Here is a 23,139-nt window from a genome sequence, read left to right as displayed (position 1 = left end):
GTGAGACAAATAATCATACCACTCAAAATAGTTAATAACTAACATAGACCATATGTCTACTTTATGTTTCCATCATTATTTCAACTTCCTTTTCATTTTTTTGGACACTAGGAGGCTTACAATATGAATAGCAAATTATCAAATTTTCAAGAAAATTTCAAACACTGATTTTTTTAGGGACCAGTTCAGTTCTGATGTGACTTTGAGGGACTTGTATGTGAGACACCCCCATAAATTATACCATTTCAAAAACTGCACCCCTCACAGTATTCAAAACAGCATTTTGGAAGTTTGTTAACCCTTTAGGTGTTTCACAGGAATTAAAACAAAGATTTGCAATTTTAATACATTTTTCTAAGGAACACAGTACATTTTACTAGAGAAATGTGACTAAAAATTGATTCCCCCAATTCTTTTGTTTTCATAAATATCCTATATGTGGCCCTAGTGTGCACGTTGACCAAACCACAGGCTTCATAATAGAAGGAGCACCTACTTGATTTTGGAGCCTCCTTTTTATGAGATTATTTTTTAGGCACCATGTAGGTTTCTAGGCACCATAAGATGCTAAAAGTTAGGAACCCCCCCACAAGTGACCCCATTTTGCAAACTACACCCCTCAGGGAATTCATCTAGGGCTATAGTGTACATTTCAAACCCCCAGGGGTTTCACCAATTGTGGTACAACTGGGCAGTGAAAATGAAAAATTATTTTTTTTTACACAAAAATGCTGTTCTGGCTCCAAATTTGTCATTTTCAGAAGGTATGAAGGAGACAAAGCACCCCAAAATCTGTGCCCCAATTTCTCCCGAGTACGGCAATGCCTCACATGTGACCAAAAAATACCAGTTGGGTGCATGGCAGGACTCAGAAGGGAAGGAGTGATTTTTGGATTTTGCAGCACAGATTTTGGTGGAATGAATTATGGGTGCTATGTTGCACCAATACAGTGGAACCCCCCCACAAGTCACCCCATTTTGCAAAGTACACCCCTCAGGGAATTCATCTAGGGGTATAGTGTACATTTCAAACCCCCAGGGGTTTCACCAATTTTGATACAAGTGGGCAGTGAAAATGAAAAATTACATTTTTTTACACAAAAATGCAGTTCTGGCTCAAAATTTTTCATTTTCAGAAGGTATGAAGGAGAAAAAGCACCCCAAAACATGTGCCCCAATTTCTCCCGAGTACGGCAATGCCTCACATGTGACCAAAAAATACCAGTTGGGTGCATGGCAGGACTCAGAAGGGAAGGAGTGATTTTTGGATTTTGCAGCTCAGATTCTGGTTGAATTTTGGTGGGTGCTATGTCGCATTAGCAAGACCCCCCAAGCACCAATACAGTGGAAACCCCCCACAAGTGACCCCATTTTGCAAACTACACCCCTCAGGGAATTCATCTAGGGGTATAGTGTACATTTCAAACCCCCAGGGGTTTCACCAATTTTGATACAAGTGGGCAGTGAAAATGAAAAATTAAATTTTTTTACACAAAAATGCAGTTCTGGCTCAAAATTTTTCATTTTCAGAAGGTATGAAGGAGACAAAGCACCCCAAAATCTGTGCCCCAATTTCTCCCGAGTACGGCAATGCTTCACATGTGACCAAAAAATACCATTTGGGTGCATGGCAGGACTCAGAAGGGAAGGAGTGATTTTTGGATTTTGCAGCTCAGATTCTGGTGGAATTTTGGTGGGTGCTATGTCGCATTAGCAAGACCCCCCAAGCACCAATACAGTGGAACCCCCCCACAAGTGACCCCATTTTGCAAACTACACCCCTCAGGGAATTCATCTAGGGGTATAGTGTACATTTCAAACCCCCAGGGGTTTCACCAATTTTAAAACAAGTGGGCAGTGAAAATGAAAAATTACATTTTTGTACACAAAAATGCAGTTCTGGCTCAAAATTTTTCATTTTCAGAAGGTATGAAGGAGAAAAAGCACCCCAAAATATGTGCCCCAATTTCTCCCGAGTACGGCAATGCCTCACATGTGACCAAAAAATACCATTTGGGTGCATGGCAGGACTCAGAAGGGAAGGAGTGATTTTTGGATTTTGCAGCTCAGATTCTGGTGGAATTTTGGTGGGTGCTATGTCGCATTAGCAAGACCCCCCAAGCACCAATACAGTGGAACCCCCCCACAAGTGACCCCATTTTGCAAACTACACCCCTCAGGGAATTCATCTAGGGGTATAGTGTACATTTCAAACCCCCAGGGGTTTCACCAATTTTGATACAAGTGGGCAGTGAACATGAAAAATTACATTTTTTTACACAAAAATGCAGTTCTGGCTCAAAATTTTTCATTTTCAGAAGGTATGAAGGAGACAAAGCACCCCAAAATCTGTGCCCCAATTTCTCCCGAGTACGGCAATGCCTCACATGTGACCAAAAAATACCATTTGGGTGCATGGCAGGACTCAGAAGGGAAGGAGTGATTTTTGGATTTTGCAGCTCAGATTCTGGTGGAATTTTGGTGGGTGCTATGTCGCATTAGCAAACCCCCCAAGCACCAATACAGTGGAACCCCCTCACAAGTGACCCCATTTTGCAAACTACACCCCTCAGGGAATTCATCTAGGGGTATAGTGTACATTTCAAACCCCCAGGGGTTTCACCAATTTTGATACAAGTGGGCAGTGAAAATGAAAAATTACATTTTTTTACACAAAAATGCAGTTCTGGCTCAAAATTTTTCATTTTCAGAAGGTATGAAGGAGAAAAAGCACCCCAAAATCTGTGCCCCAATTTCTCCCGAGTACGGCAATGCCTCACATGTGAACAAAAAATACCAGTTGGGTGCATGGCAGGACTCAGAAGGGAAGGAGTGATTTTTGGATTTTGCAGCACAGATTTTGGTGGAATGAATGGTGGGTGCTATGTTGCACCAATACAGTGGAACCCCCCCACAAGTCACCCCATTTTGCAAAGTACACCCCTCAGGGAATTCATCTAGGGGTATAGTGTACATTTCAAACCCCCAGGGGTTTCACCAATTTTGATACAAGTGGGCAGTGAAAATGAAAAATTACATTTTTTTACACAAAAATGCAGTTCTGGCTCAAAATTTTTCATTTTCAGAAGGTATGAAGGAGAAAAAGCACCCCAAAATCTGTGCCCCAATTTCTCCCGAGTACGGCAATGCCTCATGTGTGACCAAAAAGTGGCAGGACTCAGAAGGGAAGGAGTGATATTTGGATTTTGCAGCACAAATTCTGGTGGAATGATGGTGGGTGCTATGTCGCATTAGCAAGACCCCCCAAGCACCAATACAGTGGAACCCCCTCACAAGTGACCCCATTTTGCAAACTACACCCCTCAGGGAATTCATCTAGGGGTATAGTGTACATTTCAAACCCCCAGGGGTTTCACCAATTTTGATACAAGTGGGCAGTGAAAATGAAAAATTACATTTTTTTACACAAAAATGCAGTTCTGGCTCAAAATTTTTCATTTTCAGAAGGTATGAAGGAGACAAAGCACCCCAAAATCTGTGCCCCAATTTCTCCCAAGTACGGCAATGCCTCATATGTGACCAAAAAATACCATTTGGGTGCATGGCAGGACTCAGAAGGGAAGGAGTGATTTTTGGATTTTGCAGCTCAGATTCTGGTGGAATTTTGGTGGGTGCTATGTCGCATTAGCAAGACCCCCCAAGCACCAATACAGTGGAACCCCCCCACAAGTGACCCCATTTTGCAAACTACACCCCTCAGGGAATTCATCTAGGGGTATAGTGTACATTTCAAACCCCCAGGGGTTTCACCAATTTTGATACAAGTGGGCAGTGAACATGAAAAATTACATTTTTTTACACAAAAATGCAGTTCTGGCTCAACATTTTTCATTTTCAGAAGGTATGAAGGAGACAAAGCACCCCAAAATCTGTGCCCCAATTTCTCCCGAGTACGGCAATGCCTCACATGTGACCAAAAAATACCATTTGGGTGCATGGCAGGACTCAGAAGGGAAGGAGTGATTTTTGGATTTTGCAGCTCAGATTCTGGTGGAATTTTGGTGGGTGCTATGTCGCATTAGCAAGACCCCCCAAGCACCAATACAGTGGAACCCCCTCACAAGTGACCCCATTTTGCAAACTACACCCCTCAGGGAATTCATCTAGGGGTATAGTGTACATTTCAAACCCCAGGGGTTTCACCAATTTTGATACAAGTGGGCAGTGAAAATGAAAAATTACATTTTTTTACACAAAAATGCAGTTCTGGCTCAAAATTTTTCATTTTCAGAAGGTATGAAGGAGAAAAAGCACCCCAAAATCTGTGCCCCAATTTCTCCCGAGTACGGCAATGCCTCACATGTGAACAAAAAATACCAGTTGGGTGCATGGCAGGACTCAGAAGGGAAGGAGTGATTTTTGGATTTTGCAGCACAGATTTTGGTGGAATGAATGGTGGGTGCTATGTTGCACCAATACAGTGGAACCCCCCCACAAGTCACCCCATTTTGCAAAGTACACCCCTCAGGGAATTCATCTAGGGGTATAGTGTACATTTCAAACCCCCAGGGGTTTCACCAATTTTGATACAAGTGGGCAGTGAAAATGAAAAATTACATTTTTTTACACAAAAATGCAGTTCTGGCTCAAAATTTTTCATTTTCAGAAGGTATGAAGGAGAAAAAGCACCCCAAAATCTGTGCCCCAATTTCTCCCGAGTACGGCAATGCCTCACATGTGAACAAAAAATACCAGTTGGGTGCATGGCAGGACTCAGAAGGGAAGGAGTGATTTTTGGATTTTTCAGCACAGATTTTGGTGGAATGAATGGTGGGTGCTATGTTGCACCAATACAGTGGAACCCCCCACAAGTCACCCCATTTTGCAAAGTACACCCCTCAGGGAATTCATCTAGGGGTATAGTGTACATTTCAAACCCCCAGGGGTTTCACCAATTTTGATACAAGTGGGCAGTGAAAATGAAAAATTACATTTTTTTACACAAAAATGCAGTTCTGGCTCAAAATTTTTCATTTTCAGAAGGTATGAAGGAGAAAAAGCACCCCAAAATCTGTGCCCCAATTTCTCCCGAGTACGGCAATGCCTCATGTGTGACCAAAAAGTGGCAGGACTCAGAAGGGAAGGAGTGATATTTGGATTTTGCAGCACAAATTCTGGTGGAATGATGGTGGGTGCTATGTCGCATTAGCAAGACCCCCCAAGCACCAATACAGTGGAACCCCCTCACAAGTGACCCCATTTTGCAAACTACACCCCTCAGGGAATTCATCTAGGGGTATAGTGTACATTTCAAACCCCCAGGGGTTTCACCAATTTTGATACAAGTGGGCAGTGAAAATGAAAAATTACATTTTTTTACACAAAAATGCAGTTCTGGCTCAAAATTTTTCATTTTCAGAAGGTATGAAGGAGACAAAGCACCCCAAAATCTGTGCCCCAATTTCTCCCAAGTACGGCAATGCCTCACATGTGACCAAAAAATACCAGTTGGGTGCATGGCAGGACTCAGAAGGGAAGGAGTGATTTTTGGATTTTGCGGCTCAGATTCTGGTGGAATGAATGGTGGGTGCTATGTGGCATTAGCAAGACCCCCGAAGCACGGTGAAATTATGAACCTAGTATTCCATAGATGTGTGGTATATTTTAAAACACTCCTTTATACATAGGCCGGGTTTGTCGGGGCAAGTGTCACACTGGAAAATAGTTTGCTTTCTTATTCCCTTTTTATCGCAAACTTTGCACCTTTTTTGTGTCCTGCCCTTTTTTCCAGTGGAGGGGATTTCATCAGGAAAATGCTGCCCTGGTACAATACGGGGGCCAGTACTAGAAGTACTGGGGCCCTCTGCCTGCTGGTTCCCAAATATTAGGCCCTTTATGACTTCCTCTTGAAAGTGCATAAATGTCCCCCTCTGGCCGGTAGAACGGAATAGCACGTAAGCGTTATACAGTGCCATCTGGATGATATACACGGCCACCTTCTTGTACCAGATTTTTGTTTTCCGCAGGGCACTGTACGGCTTCAGTACCTGATCTGAAAGATCCACTCCGCCCATGTACCTATTGTAATCCAGGATACAATTAGGTTTTGAGGTGTGGGTACTGGTACCTCGTACAGGGACGGAGGTGGTACTGTCTCCGTGAATTGTTGTCAGTATAAGGACATCCCTCTTGTCCTTATATTTGACCAACAACATATTTTCGTTGCATATTCCCCTGCTTTCACCCCTTCTCATTACTTGGGCAATGTGCGTTTTTGGGAGGCCTCTTTGGTTCTTGCGCACAGTACCGCAAGCTGCTGTACCTCTTGAACCAAGGGCCTTAAACAGGGGGATGCTGGTGTAAAAGTTATCCACATAGAGGTGATAACCTTTATCCAGGAAGCGGTGCACTAAATCCCAGACAATTTTCCCACTAACACCTACGAGGGAGGGGGGGCATTCTGGCGGTTCAATTCTTGAATCCTTCCCTTCATAAACCCTAAACCTGTGGGTGTACCCTGAGGTGCTTTCACACAGTTTATACATTTTTATGCCATACCTTGCCCTCTTACTGGGAAGGTACTGGCGGAATTTAACCCTTCCTTTAAAATGTATAAGGGACTCGTCGATACAAATACATTTTTCAGGGATGTACACCTCTTCAAATTTGGCACTGAAATGATCAATGACCGGCCTGACTTTGAATAGCCGGTCAAAGGTGGGATCATCTCTGGGTGGGCACTGTGCATTATCGGTGTAATGTATAAATTTAAGAATCGTCTCAAATCGAGCCCGGGGCATGGCCATACGGTAAAATGGGGTGCTGTACAGAACATCTGTACTCCAATATTGCCTAATTTCTGGCTTTTTTACTATGCCCATATGAAACACCAGACCCCAAAACGTCATCATCTCTACTGCATCTACAGGGGTCCACCTAGCAAATGATGACGTGGGGTTTTGAGCAATAAACTGCTGGGCATATAAATTAGTTTGGTCCACCATTAAATTTATAAAATCATCAGAGAAAAATAATTTGAAAAAGTCAATTTCTCTGAGACCTGTGGAATCAAATTGGATTCCTGGCATGGCCAAAAACTCAGGAACCTGGGGCTCAAAATTGTCTGGTGGTGGGGTCCATACGAGATCAATTATTGGGGGGGGGGTCTCAGCTGCTCTACGGGGGCGTCTTTGAGGGGGTCCCTCATCATCAGAGGAGGAAGAGGAGCTTAAGACGAATCCTTCAAATTCCCCGCTTGCCTCACTGGCTGTGTCAGAGTCAGAGGCAAGCATGGCATATGCCTCCTCCACTGAATACATTCTCCTGGATGACTGGGATGACATTTGGGATGACATTTGGGATGCCATTTTTATTTTTGTGTTACTGGTAGTGAAATGTTTCAACACGTGTATAGTGTAGGGGGGGGTACAAACTTTATTTCAACCCGGGGGGTATGTAGTGTGTAGTGTGTATGTAGTGCAGAAAAAAAAAATACTTTATAAAAAAAAAAAAAAAAATTCAAGGGGTTAAAAAAAAAAAATTGAAGGGGTTAAAAAAAAAAATTGAAGGGGTTAAAAAAAAAATTGAAGGGGTTAAAAAAAAAATGGAAGGGGTTAAACAAAAAAAAAAAAAGGTCCTGCGCCAAAAATTGAGCACAGATGTTGGTCAGTAACGTCCGTCACTGAACAGCGCTCAAAGGCAACAGGAATTTGATAAAAAAAAAAAAAAAATAGATCAACCCTGTGCCGAAAAAGATGATCAGTGATGTACGTCACTGATCAGCGCACAGCGGCCACAGGACACCCACAAAATCACAGTGTGTGTAAAAAAAAAATTAAAAAAAGACCCCACAGCACACACACAAAAAAAAAAGGTGATCAGTGATGCGACACTGATTACCAGTGAGGGGCAGCAGGTGCACAACCTTTGGTGCAACTGACAGTGCAACTGGCAGGTATATATAAAAAAAAAAAACCTCTGCACCCCCAAAAAGTTGCTGATCACCTCAGATATAGTGATCAGCACAAAAGGCGGGGGCAGCAGACACAAAATTTAGCACTCTCTATCACTCTCTGTCACTATCTCTCTCTATCTCTCTATCTCTCACTATCTAACACTCTATGACACTGCAGCAGCAGCAGTGACAGGTATATATATATATATATATAAAAAAAACCTGCGCCCCCAAAAAGTTGCTGATCAGTTAATTTATACTGATCAGCACAAAAGGGGGGGCAGCAGTCAGTTATATAAAAAAGATATAGCACAATCTGTCACTATCTCTATCTCTCTCTCTCTATCTCTCTCTATCTCTCTATCTATAACTATTACACTGCAGCAGCACAAAATATAGCACTCTCTGTCACTAGGCCTCTCTCTCTCTCTATCTCTCTCTATCTCTCTCTATCTCTCTCTCTATAACTATATCACACTGCAGCAGCACAAAATATAGCACTCTCTGACACTATCTCTCTCTATCTCTCTCTCTATCTCTCTCTATCTAACTAACGCTATTACACTGCAGCACAGGAAGTCACAAGTAACAGGATCCAGCACACACAAGCAGTGATGAAGCAGGCAAGATATTTGCAGTGATCAGGTAAGTATTTTGGAAGGTTCTGGTCAGTAAATGGCGACAGCTCGGCACGGTGACCGCACTGCACGCTATTCCAGACCGGAATGGCGTCTGCAGTGCAGTCACCGTTAGTTTAAACCCCCCTCCATGGCTGTGATTGGTCCGTCGGTCCGACGGACCAATCACGGCCTTTGGGGGCGGGCGGGGTGAGGTGGGTGACACCAGTGTCACCCTTACACCCCGCGGTGATTGGTGCTGTACTTTACAGCACCAATCACCTCCGATCCCGTGTCACCGGCGAACGTTATTCGCCGGTGGCACAGGAAAACGCTGTAATTGGCTGTTCACACTGAACAGCCAATCACAGCGATCGCCGACGGGGGGGCGGCATCGCAGCCCCCCCTGGGCATGCACGGACATGTCTGCTGTCAGGGACAGCAGACATGTTGAAACTGTCACCGCGTCTATAGACGCGGTGACAGTTAAATGCCATGACGTACATTTACGCCATGTGTCGGGAAGTACTTCCCGACCATGACGTAAATGTACGTCAATTGTCGGGAAGGGGTTAAGTGATCATGTGTTTTTTTTTGCTGTAAAGCATAGTGGTATTAGAAGTTACCAATGCATTCTGTGACCATGTAAAATACAAGATTGTACAGGATGTAGATGTTTGAGCTTACTATTACGGTCTCTATAAGGTGTAAAGCATACTTCTCTACTTGACCCTCTCCATCTGGGAGAAAATGCTCTTCTCCTGGACTTCCCTGGTAATGTATGATTGCCATCACCTGTGGGGAGCTAGGTAAAGGTGTTTCACCACAGGTGATGGCAATCATACATTACCAGGGAAGTCCAGGAACAGAGCATTTTCTCCCGCATGGAGAGGGTCAGGTAGGCAAGTATGGTGTAAAGTCAAATTGCCAACATTCAAAATGCTAACATCACAATGTCACCAGTTATGTAGATATTGTTAAAATGTTCACATTGAACCTGTCAGCATGTACAGATTGTTAACATGTTCAAGATGCAGACCTGGGAAATGCCGACATTCTGCATAAACTGGCAGCAGAAGGTTAGGCTGCGGGAGGGGATGGTTAGTGTTAGGCTGCGGGAGTGGATGGTTAGTGTTAGGCTGCGGGAGGGGATGGTTAGTGTTAGGCTGCGGGAGGGGATGGTTAGTGTTAGGGGATGGTTAGTGTTAGGCTGCGGGAGGGGATGGTTAGTGTTAGGTGGCGGGAGGGGATGGTTAGTGTTATGCCTGGTACACACCAGGACGACTAGGGCCCGATCCCCTCAATCTAGATCCAATTCCGACCAATTGGATGTAGATTGTGTGGTGATTGGGCCCTTTTCTGTCCTGGTGTGGATCGATACCGATCCGATGCGCGGTCCCGCGGGTCGGTCGGTTGTTATTCAGATCCTACCTGCTGCAGGTAGGATCTGAATAACGACCATACTGCCGGGTGCTGGTCGCCATTGGATCGGACCCGCTCACGGTGCACATCGTAAGCGGGTCGTGCCCCCCCCACATCATCGTGAGCGGGTCTAAAGAAACACTGACGACCCGCTCACAATGTGCATCGTGAGCGGGTTGTCGTGGTGTGTATACCCTACATTAGGCTGCGGGAGAGGATGGTTAGTGTTAGGCTGCGGGAGAGGATGGTTAGTGTTAGGGGATGGTTAGTGTTAGGCTGCGGGAGGGGATGGTTAGTGTTAGGCTGCGGGTGCAGAGATTAGGCTTGCTCAGTAGATGAATGTAAGGGATTGTGATACGATCAGGAGCAGCTCTCTATCTTACCGGTCTTTCCACAGCTGATTGCCGGATCAGGAGGACATGGCTGGAGTTGCCTAACCTGCCATGCCAGGTAATTCACCACTAGGGGCCTTATTTTGGTTCATTCTTTCTGACAAAATCCTTCTTAGATGGGCAAAACCATGTGCACTGCAGGTGGGGCAGGTGTTACTTGTGCAGAGAGAATTAGATTTGGGTGGGGTTTTACTTCAAAGTGAGATCTATATTGCAGTGTAAAAATAAAGCAGTCAGTATTTTCCCTACACAGAAACAAAATTACTCACCCAAATCGAATTCTCTCTGCACATGTTACATCTGCCCCCCCTGCAGTGCACATGGTTTTGTCCATCTAAGAAGGATTTTGTCAGAAAGAATGAACCAAAATAAGGCCCTAGGTTTGGAGGGGGTGTTTTGTTGACATTCTACGCAGTGTAGTCACAAAGAATGTCTGTATTATGCCCATATTAACGATGTAAACGTCAGAATGATGTATGTTGACAAAATATACCACAACGCCTCTGTAATATGCTCATTGTTCCTTATAATACACGCTTTTCTATAAAACAAAGTGATGACCTACCTACTCACAATTGCTATTATTTAAAGGTGTTTTTACCATATTATTACTTTTTGAACTTTGCATATAAGTTTATCTCTAACTTTCCCTGATGCTCCTGTTTTCCATTCAAAATATAATATAATGCTCACAATGTATGTTATTTTCATTTAGACAGTAATTTCAAGCATTGTGAGAATCAATGGCTTTGGATATATAGTTTCACATTTGTTTTGACGATTAATTGAATATCTACTCCCACCCACTTGCCCTTTGTATTTTACTTTTATTTTTTAATTGGAAATAGTGGTGTTCTTCAGTTATTGATGTGTGGATCTAGAGAATCAAACAAAGCTGGTTTTGTCACAACTTTGCTGCAATCGCATGAATTTTACTGCAACAATCCCATTATACTTTTACATTTTCCATAGTTGTGTGAAAACCATGACAACCACATTGCACATGATGTGTTTAGCATAGAGGCTTTGGAATTTCCTTATGCGATCTGTGGGCCTAATTCAGATGAGGTTGGAGTTGCACTCTGTTCCGCAATGTACCAGTTATTGGTACTTTGCACGTGCACAAGATCAGTTCTGCATGCGCGGGGGGGACAGGAGGGGATGGTAATGGCCTCCATTTGTGACAATTCAGTTGTGTGGCTGACATGTTGGGGTATGGAAGAGGTCGTTGAGAGACGTTTGGCCAGGGCCGGCTCTACCATTAGGCAGCTTTAGGCATCTGCCTAGGGCGCCAGGATCTGGGGGGGCGCCACCAAGTCGGCAAATCAAAAAGTCAAGGATGTCTATGAGGATCCTTGTACTTAATGCAGGTGGCGACTGTGGAACTTTTAACACCTCACACCGCCATACTTTTCCCTTTCCCTTGAGACATACTTGCCTTCATTGCTGCTACCCTACTCCTTGTACTCTTTTGTGGGTGGCAAAGGGGAGGGTGCAGAGGGCCTCCAGGGAAAGCAGGGGACTTGCCCATCTTCCTGGGGCGGCTGGGGAGACCTGGGGTGGGCTGGGGGGGGGGGGGGGGGGAGTTGGTTGAAGTTTTGCCTAGGGTGCTGAGTAGCGTTACACCGGCCCTGAGCTTTGCTCATGTGTTATGTGTAATGTGACTTGTAGCTCTTACGCTATTTGTGAGGACAGAGAAGCATTCCCAATATAGTATTATTAGTAAATTGATCCAGTGATTAGATACAATATTGATGTAGTGTATGCTTGTATATAAGCATTCTAGATGGCCAAGTGGTTCTTACCTGCTTTCAAATTCTATGTTTCTACAGATGGGCTGTTTCTGTGATTTTATACAATTAGGCCCTAGAAGTGATCTAATACACATCTATTAGTACATAAAAAGAAAAGCAAAAAAAAACAAATACTTCAGGAGAATTGGAATTATGTCAAACAGTCCAAACTGTTCATATAACTAAAACACAGGAGATTTACTTATCTTTCTATTTTAAAAATATTTCTATTGTGGTAATACTTTGTATAAAAGAGAGGAGATCATTATGCATTTTCTGCTCTGCACATTATTATTATTATTATTATTATTATGTGTATTCTTATTAGTAGTGTACTACATTTTTGGGGAGGTGACTGCACACTTATTGAACATAATGAGGGCTAAAGGGCAGTAGGAGTGAAATAATAGCCCCATAAAACTTACATTAAGACTTCAGAAAAGTGCTCGCTTGACCAGAATTTGACCTTGAACTCAAAGGAGAACGCCAAAAACTAAATAGATCAAAAACGGGCAAACAAAAGCTGCGGCTTCTGAGAAGCCTGCAATCAAATTGATTTGTTGTCTTAATTTTTTTTTTTCCTTCGGTTCACCAGCAAACTTTGCATTAACTCAGCGTGTGTTTCCTGTAGTTCACTATCAGTTTTTATTTTCATGAATGGAGCACAGTTATGTTTTATTATATTGTTCCATTCTATTATGTTTTCAGTGTATATGATTCTTAACCTGTATCACTGAATTAAAGCAATTCCAAGAAAAAATATGTAATGGATTAAAAATGTATCTCTGATGATTATGCCATCAAAAGTTTAATATAAACAATTGATTTATATCTAATTTATTTAAGTGTTTTGCCCTCATTTAACCCCTTCATGACAGAGCCAGTTTGTGCCTTCATGACAGAGCCCTTTTTTTCAAATCTGACATGTCTCACTTAAGTGGGGATAACTTTTTTTTGCTTTTACTTATCCCAGTGATTTTGAGATTGTTTTCTCGTGACACATTGTACTTCAAGTTAGTGGTAAATTTGGGTCGATACAGTCTGTGTTTTTTTGTGAAAAATACCAAAATATCGTGAAAAAATGGAAAATTTAGCAATTTGCAAAATGTTAAATTTTCTGCTTGTGAGACAAATAATCATACCACTCAAAATAGTTAATAACTAACATAGACCATATGTCTACTTTATGTTTCCATCATTATTTCAACTTCCTTTTAATTTTTTTGGACACTAGGAGGCTTACAATATGAATAGCAAATTCTCAAATTTTCAAGAAAATTTCAAACACTGATTTTTTTAGGGATCAGTTCAGTTCTGATGTGACTTTGAGGGACTTGTATGTGAGACACCCCCATAAATGATGCCATTTCAAAAACTGCACCCCTCACAGTATTCAAAACAGCATTTTGGAAGTTTGTTAACCCTTTAGGTGTTTCACAGGAATTAAAACAAAGTGTAGGTGAAATTTCAAAATTTCATTTTTTTTGCAGATTTGCAATTTTAATACATTTTTCTAACGAATACAGTAGATTTTACTAGAGAAATGTGACTAAAAATTGATTCCCCCAATTCTTTTGTTTTCAAAAATATCCTATATGTGGCCCTAGTGTGCACGTTGACCAAACCACAGGCTTCATAATAGAAGGAGCACCTACTTGATTTTGGAGCCTCCTTTTTATGAGATTTTTTTTTAGGCACCATGTAGGTTTCTAGGCACCATAAGTGCTAAAAGTTAGGAACCTCCCCCACAAGTCACCCCATTTTGCAATCTACACCCCTCAGGGAATTCATCTAGGGGTATAGTGTACATTTCAAACCCCCAGGGGTTTCACCAATTTTGGTACAACTGGGCTGTGAAAATGAAAAATTAAATTTTTTTACACAAACATGCACTTCTGGCTCAAGATTTTTCATTTTCACAAGGAATGAAGGAGACAAAGCACCCCAAAGTCTGTGCCCCAATTTCTCCCGAGTATGGCAATGCCTCACATGTGACCAAAAAATACCAGTTGGGCGCATGGCAGGACTCAGAAGGGAAGGAGTGATTTTTGGATTTTGCAGCTCAGATTCTGGTGGAATTTTGGTGGGTGCTATGTCGCATTAGCAAGACCCCCCAAGCACCAATACAGTGGAACCCCCCCACAAGTCACCCCATTTTGCAAAGTACACCCCTCAGGGAATTCATCTAGGGGTATAGTGTACATTTCAAACCCCCAGGGGTTTCACCAATTTTGATACAAGTGGGCAGTGAAAATGAAAAATTACATTTTTTTACACAAAAATGCAGTTCTGGCTCAAAATTTTTCATTTTCAGAAGGTATGAAGGAGAAAAAGCACCCCAAAATCTGTGCCCCAATTTCTCCCGAGTACGGCAATGCCTCACATGTGACCAAAAAATACCAGTTGGGTGCATGGCAGGACTCAGAAGGGAAGGAGTGATTTTTGGATTTTGCAGCTCAGATTCTGGTGGAATTTTGGTGGGTGCTATGTCGCATTAGCAAGACCCCCCAAGCACCAATACAGTGAAACCCCCCCACAAGTCACCCCATTTTGCAAAGTACACCCCTCAGGGAATTCATCTAGGGGTATAGTGTACATTTCAAACCCCCAGGGGTTTCACCAATTTTGATACAAGTGGGCAGTGAAAATGAAAAATTACATTTTTTTACACAAAAATGCAGTTCTGGCTCAAAATTTTTCATTTTCAGAAGGTATGAAGGAGAAAAAGCACCCCAAAATCTGTGCCCCAATTTCTCCCGAGTACGGCAATGCCTCACATGTGACCAAAAAATACCAGTTGGGTGCATGGCAGGACTCAGAAGGGAAGGAGTGATTTTTGGATTTTGCAGCTCAGATTCTGGTGGAATTTTGGTGGGTGCTATGTCGCATTAGCAAGACCCCCCAAGCACCAATACAGTGGAACCCCCCCACAAGTCACCCCATTTTGCAAAGTACACCCCTCAGGGAATTCATCTAGGGGTATATTGTACATTTCAAACCCCCAGGGGTTTCACCAATTTTGATACAAGTGGGCAGTGAAAATGAAAAATTACATTTTTTTACACAAAAATGCAGTTCTGGCTCAAAATTTTTCATTTTCAGAAGGTATAAAGGAGAAAAAGCACCCCAAAATCTGTGCCCCAATTTCTCCCGAGTACGGCAATGCCTCACATGTGACCAAAAAATACCAGTTGGGTGCATGGCAGGACTCAGAAGGGAAGGAGTGATTTTTGGATTTTGCAGCTCAGATTCTGGTGGAATTTTGGTGGGTGCTATGTCGCATTAGCAAGACCCCCCAAGCACCAATACAGTGGAACCCCCCCACAAGTCACCCCATTTTGCAAAGTACACCCCTCAGGGAATTCATCTAGGGGTATAGTGTACATTTCAAACCCCCAGGGGTTTCACCAATTTTGATACAAGTGGGCAGTGAAAATGAAAAATTACATTTTTTTACACAAAAATGCAGTTCTGGCTCAAAATTTTTCATTTTCAGAAGGTATGAAGGAGAAAAAGCACCCCAAAATCTGTGCCCCAATTTCTCCCGAGTACGGCAATGCCTCACATGTGACCAAAAAATACCAGTTGGGTGCATGGCAGGACTCAGAAGGGAAGGAGTGATTTTTGGATTTTGCAGCTCAGATTCTGGTGGAATTTTGGTGGGTGCTATGTCGCATTAGCAAGACCCCCCAAGCACCAATACAGTGGAACCCCCCCACAAGTCACCCCATTTTGCAAAGTACACCCCTCAGGGAATTCATCTAGGGGTATAGTGTACATTTCAAACCCCCAGGGGTTTCACCAATTTTGATACAAGTGGGCAGTGAAAATGAAAAATTACATTTTTTTACACAAAAATGCAGTTCTGGCTCAAAATTTTTCATTTTCAGAAGGTATGAAGGAGAAAAAGCACCCCAAAATCTGTGCCCCAATTTCTCCCGAGTACGGCAATGCCTCACATGTGACCAAAAAATACCAGTTGGGCGCATGGCAGGACTCAGAAGGGAAGGAGTGATTTTTGGATTTTGCAGCTCAGATTCTGGTGGAATTTTGGTGGGTGCTATGTCGCATTAGCAAGACCCCCCAAGCACCAATACAGTGGAACCCCCCCACAAGTCACCCCATTTTGCAAAGTACACCCCTCAGGGAATTCATCTAGGGGTATAGTATACATTTCAAACCCCCAGGGGTTTCACCAATTTTGATACAAGTGGGCAGTGAAAATGAAAAATTACATTTTTTTACACAAAAATGCAGTTCTGGCTCAAAATTTTTCATTTTCACAAGGAATGAAGGAGACAAAGCACCCCAAAGTCTGTGCCCCAATTTCTCCCGAGTACGGCAATGCCTCACATGTGACCAAAAAATACCAGTTGGGCGCATGGCAGGACTCAGAAGGGAAGGAGTGTTTTTTGGATTTTGCAGCACAGATTTTGGTGGAATGAATGGTGGGTGCTATGTTGCATTACCAATACAGTGGAACCCCCCCACAAGTCACCCCATTTTGCAAAGTACAACCCTCAGGGAATTCATCTAGGGGTATAGTGTACATTTCAAACCCCCAGGGGTTTCACCAATTGTGGTACAACTGGGCTGTGAAAATGAAAAATTACATTTTTTTTACTCAAAAATGCAGTTCTGGCTCAAAATTTTTCATTTTCACAAGGAATGAAGGAGACAAAGCACCCCAAAGTCTGTGCCCCAATTTCTCCCGAGTACGGCAATGCCTCACATGTGACCAAAAAATACCAGTTGGGCGCATGGCAGGACTCAGAAGGGAAGGAGTGATTTTTGGATTTTGGAGCACAGATTTTGGTGGAATGAATGGTGGGTGCTATGTTGCATTACCAATACAGTGGAACCCCCCCACAAGTCACCCCATTTTGCAAAGTACACCCCTCAGGGAATTCATCTAGGGGTATAGTGTACATTTCAAACCCCCAGGGGTTTCACCAATTGTGGTACAACTGGGCTGTGAAAATGAAAAATTACATTTTTTTTACACAAAAATGCAGTTCTGGCTCAAAATTTTTCATTTTCACAAGGAATGAAGGAGACAAAGCACCCCAAAGTCTGTGCCCCAATTTCTCCCGAGTACGGCAATGCCTCACATGTGACCAAAAAATACCAGTTGGGAGCATGGCAGGACTCAGAAGGGAAGGAGTGATTTTTGGATTTTGCAGCTCAGATTCTGGTGGAATGAATGGTGGGTGCTATATGGCATTAGCAAGACCCCCGAAGCACGGTGAAATGATGAACCTAATAATCCATAGATGTGTGGTATATTTTGAAACACTCCTTCATACATAGGCCGGGTTTGTCGGGGCAAGTTTCACAGTGGAAAATAGTTTCCTTTCTTATTCCCTTTTTATAGCAAACTTTGCACCTTTTTTGTGTCCTGCCCTTTCTTGCAGTGGAGGGGATTTCGTTGGGAAAATGCTGCCCTGGTACAATACGGGGGCCAGTACTAGAAGTACTGGGGCCCTCTGCCTGCTGGTTCCCAAATACTAGGCCCTTTATGACTTCCTCTTGAAAGTGCATAAATGTCCCCCTCTGGCCGGTAGAACGGAATAGCACGTAAGCGTTATACAGTGCCATCTGGATGATATACACGGCCAGCTTCTTGTACCAGATATTTGTTTTCCGCAGGGCACTGTACGGCTTCAGTACCTGATCTGAAAGATCCACTCCGCCCATGTACTTATTGTAATCTAGGATACAATTTGGTTTTGAGGTGTGGGTACTGGTACCTCGTACAGGGATGGAGGTGGTACTGTCTCCATGAATTGTTGTCAGTATAAGGACATCCCTCTTGTCCTTATATTTGACCAACAACATATTTTCGGTGCATATTCCCCTGCTTTCACCCCTTCTTAGTACTTGGGCAATGTGCGTTTTGGGGAGGCCTCTTTGGTTCTTGCGCACAGTACCGCAAGCTGCTGTACCTCTTGAACCAAGGGCCTTAAACAGGGGGATGCTGGTGTAAAAGTTATCCACATAGAGGTGATAACCTTTATCCAGGAAGGGGTGCACTAAATCCCAGACAATTTTTCCACTAACACCTACGAGGGAGGGGGGGCATTCTGGCGGTTCAATTCTTGAATCCTTCCCTTCATATACCCTAAACTTGTGGGTGTACCCTGTGGTGCTTTCACACAGCTTATACATTTTTATGCCATACCTTGCCCTCTTACTGGGAAGGTACTGGCGGAATTTAACCCTTCCTTTAAAATGTATAAGGGACTCGTCGATACTAATACATTTATCAGGGATGTATAGCTCTGCAAATTTGGCACTGAAATGATCAATGACCGGCCTGACTTTGAATAGCCTGTCAAAGGTGGGATCATCTCTGGGTGGGCACTGTGCATTATGTATAAATTTATGGATTGCCTCAAAACGAGTCCGAGTCATGGCCATACGGTAAAATGGGGTGCTGTACAGAACATCTGTACTCCAATATTGCCTAATTTGTGGCTTTTTTACTATGCCCATATGAAGCACCAGACCCCAAAACGTCATCATCTCTACTGCATCTACAGGGGTCCACCTTGCAAATGATGACGTGGGGTTTTGAGCAATAAACTGCTGGGCATATAAATTAGTTTGGTCCACCATTAAATTTATAAAATCATCAGAGAAATATAATTTGAAAAAGTCAATTTCTCTGAGACCTGTGGAATCAAATTGGATTCCTGGCATGGCCAAAAACTCAGGAACCTGGGGCTCAAAATTGTCTGGTGGTGGGGTCCATACTAGATCAATTATTAGGGGGGGGGTCTCAGCTGATCTACGGGGGCGTCTTTGAGGGGGTCCCTCATCACCGGAGGAGGAAGAGGAGCTTAAGACGAATCCTTCAAATTCCCTGCTTGCATCACTGGCTGTGTCAGAGTCAGAGGCAAGCATGGCATATGCCTCCTCCACTGAATACATTCTTCTGGATGACTGGGATGACATTTGGGATGACATTTGGGATGCCATTTTTATTTTTGTGTTACTGGTAGTGAAATGTTTCAACACGTGTATAGTGTAGGGGGGGGTACAAACTTTATTTCAACCCGGGGGGTATGTAGTGTGTATGTAGTGCAGAAAAAAAAAATACTTTATACAAAAAAAAAAATTGAAGGGGTTAAAAAAAAAAAAATTGAAGGGGTTAAAAAAAAAAATTGAAGGGGTTAAAAAAACAAAAAAAAAGGTCCTGCGCCAAAAATTGAGCACAGATGTTGGTCAGTAACGTCCGTCACTGAACAGCGCTCAAAGGCAACAGGAATTTGATAAAAAAAAAAAATAAATAGATCAACCCTGTGCCGAAAAAGCTGAGCAGTGATGTACGTCACTGATCAGCGCACAGTGGCCACAGGACACCCACAAAATCACAGTGTGTGTAAAAAAAAAATTAAAAAAAGACCACACAGCACCCACAAAAAAAAAAAGGTGATCAGTGATGCGACACTGATTACCAGTGAGGGGCAGCAGGTGCACAACCTTTGGTGCAACTGACAGTGCAACTGGCAGCAACTGACAGGTATATATAAAAAAAAAAAACCTCTGCGCCCCCAAAAAGTTGCTGATCACCTCAGATATAGTGATCAGCACAAAAGGCGGGGGTAGCAGACACAAAATATACACTCTCTATCACTCTCTGTCACTATCTCTCTCTATCTCTCACTATCTATCACTATCTATCACTCTATGACACTGCAGCAGCACTGACAGTTATATATATAAAATAAAACCCCTGCACCCCCAAAAAGGGGGGGAAGCAGACACAAATCTCTCTATCTCTCTACCTCTCACTATCTATCACTATCTATCACTATCTATCACTGTATGACACTGCAGCAGCAGCACTGACAGTTATTTAAACCCCTGCACCCCCAAAAAGGGGGGGTAGCAGACACAAAATATACACTCTCTATCACTCTCTGTCACTATCTTTCTCTATCTCTCACTATCTCTCACTATCTATCACTATCTATCACTCTATGACACTGCAGCAGCACTGACAGTTATATATATAAAATAAAACCCCTGCACCCCCAAAAAGGGGGGGTAGCAGACACAAAATATAGCTCTCTCTGTCACTATCTCTCTATCTCTCTCTATCTCTCTCTCTATCTCTCTATCTCTCTATCACACTGCAGCAGCAGCAGGAAGTCTCAGGAAGTCAGATCCAGGAAGCGTCCAGCACGCTACAAGCAGTGATCAAGTGATCAGGTAAGGTATTTGCAAGGATCAGGTAAGTATTAGGCAAGGATCAGGTCGGTATCACGGCAGACAGGCACGGTGACCGTTCTGCACGCTATTCCAGACCGGAATGGCGTCTGCAGCGCAGTCACCGTTAGTTTAAATGTCGCGCCTTGGCTGTGATTGGTCCGTGGGTCCCACGGACCAATCACAGCCTTGGGGGCAGGTGGGGTGAGGGTGGGGTGAGGTGTCATCGTCACCGATGACCCCCTCATGCCCCCTGACGCCCGGCGGTGATTGACACCTGTGTTACCGAGCGTCTGATTCGCTGGTAACACAGGAAAACGCTGTGAATGGCTGTTCACACTGAACAGCCAATCACAGCGATCGCCGACGGGGGGGCGGCATCGCAGCCCCCCCTGGGCATGCAGGGACATGTCTGCTGTCAGGGACAGCAGACATCGTCCCTCTGTCACTGCGTCTCGAGACGCAGTGACAGTTTAAAGTCATGACGTATATATACGTCATGTGTCGGGAAGTACTTCCCGGCCATGACGTATATATACGTCAAATGTCGTGAAGGGGTTAAGTCAAATTACCAGCACACCTAAACCAATTCATCATGTCACATGAGACCAAAAGCTAGACACAGACCAACTACATATTTATTTGGTTTCATTGTGTTTAGCATATGGGAATTCATGGTAACGATATTGAGCGTACGCACTGATCAATATTATAAACTATATAGCTTGATGTTGGTTATAATATTGCTTACGGTGCATGGGCCTTAGGTCATTGTAACTATAACTACACTATAATTTGGTTAAATCATCTGTTCTTGGTTTAAACTGCAAGAGTACAGAGATTACTGTAGGTGGCCACATACCTATCGCCTATCTCTTGCAAATTGTGTTCAGTTAGATTCCAGCAGGCATTTAGTGCAGTTCAGTCTGTTTTTTTCTAGATGGGTTTTTCTGTCAAAGACTTTAATGGGTACTCTTTACTCAGAAGGGCGCCCATCTCGGCCATCTCGGGCATTGAATGCACTAAAAAATCAGGTGCGATGCGACAGACGAGATGCCCGAGATTTCCCATAGGGAACAATGTTAAATGTCTCAATTGACCCGATTTTCCTGTTCAATGCCTCAATTGACCCAATTTTTCCATAGGAAACAATGTTAAATGGGCCACAGAGGCCAAATAGGCACCCTGAAGTGAATAATGGCCACCCGAATTGTTAACGCCACCCCACGATCAACGTCAACCCGAAGCGTGGCGAGCGCAGCGAGCCCGCGAGGGGCGGCGGTACGCGTCCTACGACCTTTTCATACCCCCACTATCCACGTCGGCGTGGAGTTGAGAATAGAAAGTGTGGCGAGCGCAGCGAGCCACCGAGCCCGAAGCGTGGCGAGCGGACGCGGATACCTTCACAGGTATCCGCGTCCCCTCGCGGGCTTCACAGCTGTCCGCATACCCTCGCGGGGCTCGCTGCGCTCGCCACGCTTCGGGCTCGGTGGCTCGCTGCGCTCGCCACACTTTCTATTCTCAACTCCACGCCGACGTGGATAGTGGGGGTATGAAAAGGTCGTAGGACGCGTACCGCCGCCCCTCGCGGGCTCGCTGCGCTCGCCACGCATCGGGTTGTCGTTGATCGTGGGGTGGCGTTAACAATTCGGGTGGCCATTATACACTTCAGGGTGCCTATTTGGCCTCTGTGGCCCATTTAACATGGTTTCCTATGGAAAAATCGGGTCAATTGAGGCATTGAACAGGAAAATTGGGTCAATTGAGACATTTAACATTGTTCCCTATGGGAAATCTCGGGCATCTCGTCGGTTGATCGCACCCGATTTTTTAGTGCATTCAATGCCCGAGATGCCCGAGATTTTTTACTAACGATGCCCACGATCAAAATCGTGGGCGCCCTTCTAAGTAAAGAGTACCCTTTAATGGATAGAGTAAATCTAACCAAGATTGATTGCCTTCTCCAAGTTAGAGAGATTTTTTTGTTGATTGCTATAAAAGTTATGATGCTGGGATGTAATAGGATTTACCATTTACATATGAACAAGTCTCACCTATCTAAACTTGTTCACCTAAATTAAACATTTACACTATATGGCAGGTTATGTATAGGATGGCTGATTCAAAGGTGAAGGCTAATTCGATTCAATGCTAAACATCAAAGTGTTATGCCGATGTACAAATCTGTAATGTCATTTACAGTGCCCAAAAAGCCACAGAATGGTTAACATGCTGGTAGCATTTGGAGGTGGCGATGTGTAGTGATCCAGAAAACAGGAGCACATCAGCCCCATATTAGGGGACACTACAGGTTATAATACCGCCGGCTGATTAATGGTGACAGCAGTTACAGCCCAGACTCTTTATTATTTATTTATTTACAGTTTTTTATATAGTGCAGAAGATTCCGTTGCGCTTTACAATAGTAGACACGGTAGTTCTGATTTTCGATCCTTTTCACTTTTATTTTTACTTTTTCATACTATTAGAGACTTTACAACTTATAATTTTCCCCAATTTTTTGAAAGGTTCTTAACCCTTTGGAGAACAAATTTAGTTTGTTAAGTATTTTACCATCAAGTACTTTGCAAAGCAATTAAGACCGTACCTTTCTTCTCATTACTTAATGTGCGGAAACTGGTGTTCACCTTCATATGTATTAGGCTGATCTGTCTTGGAGCCCCAGAAAAGGCTAGTCAAGCTTCTAGAATAAATATGTGGGGACCTGTTTTGGGCTTAACCGTAGATCCATACAAGTAATAATCTAATGTACCAATTATTAAACT

General features: G+C 43.5%; 1 protein-coding gene across 3 annotated transcripts in view; it reads left to right on the top strand.

The window, feature by feature from the left end:
- Positions 1-23,139, top strand: part of MLLT3 (MLLT3 super elongation complex subunit) — a 326,771-nt gene that overhangs the window by 273,543 nt on the left and 30,089 nt on the right. The window lies entirely within an intron of this gene.

Source organism: Crinia signifera, chromosome 1, assembly GCF_055691185.1.
Source record: "Crinia signifera chromosome 1, ASM5569118v1, whole genome shotgun sequence".
Taxonomy (NCBI): Eukaryota; Metazoa; Chordata; class Amphibia; order Anura; family Myobatrachidae; genus Crinia; species Crinia signifera.
The sequence above is the reverse complement of the archived record's forward strand: the minus strand, read 5'-3'. Positions and strand labels throughout refer to the sequence as shown.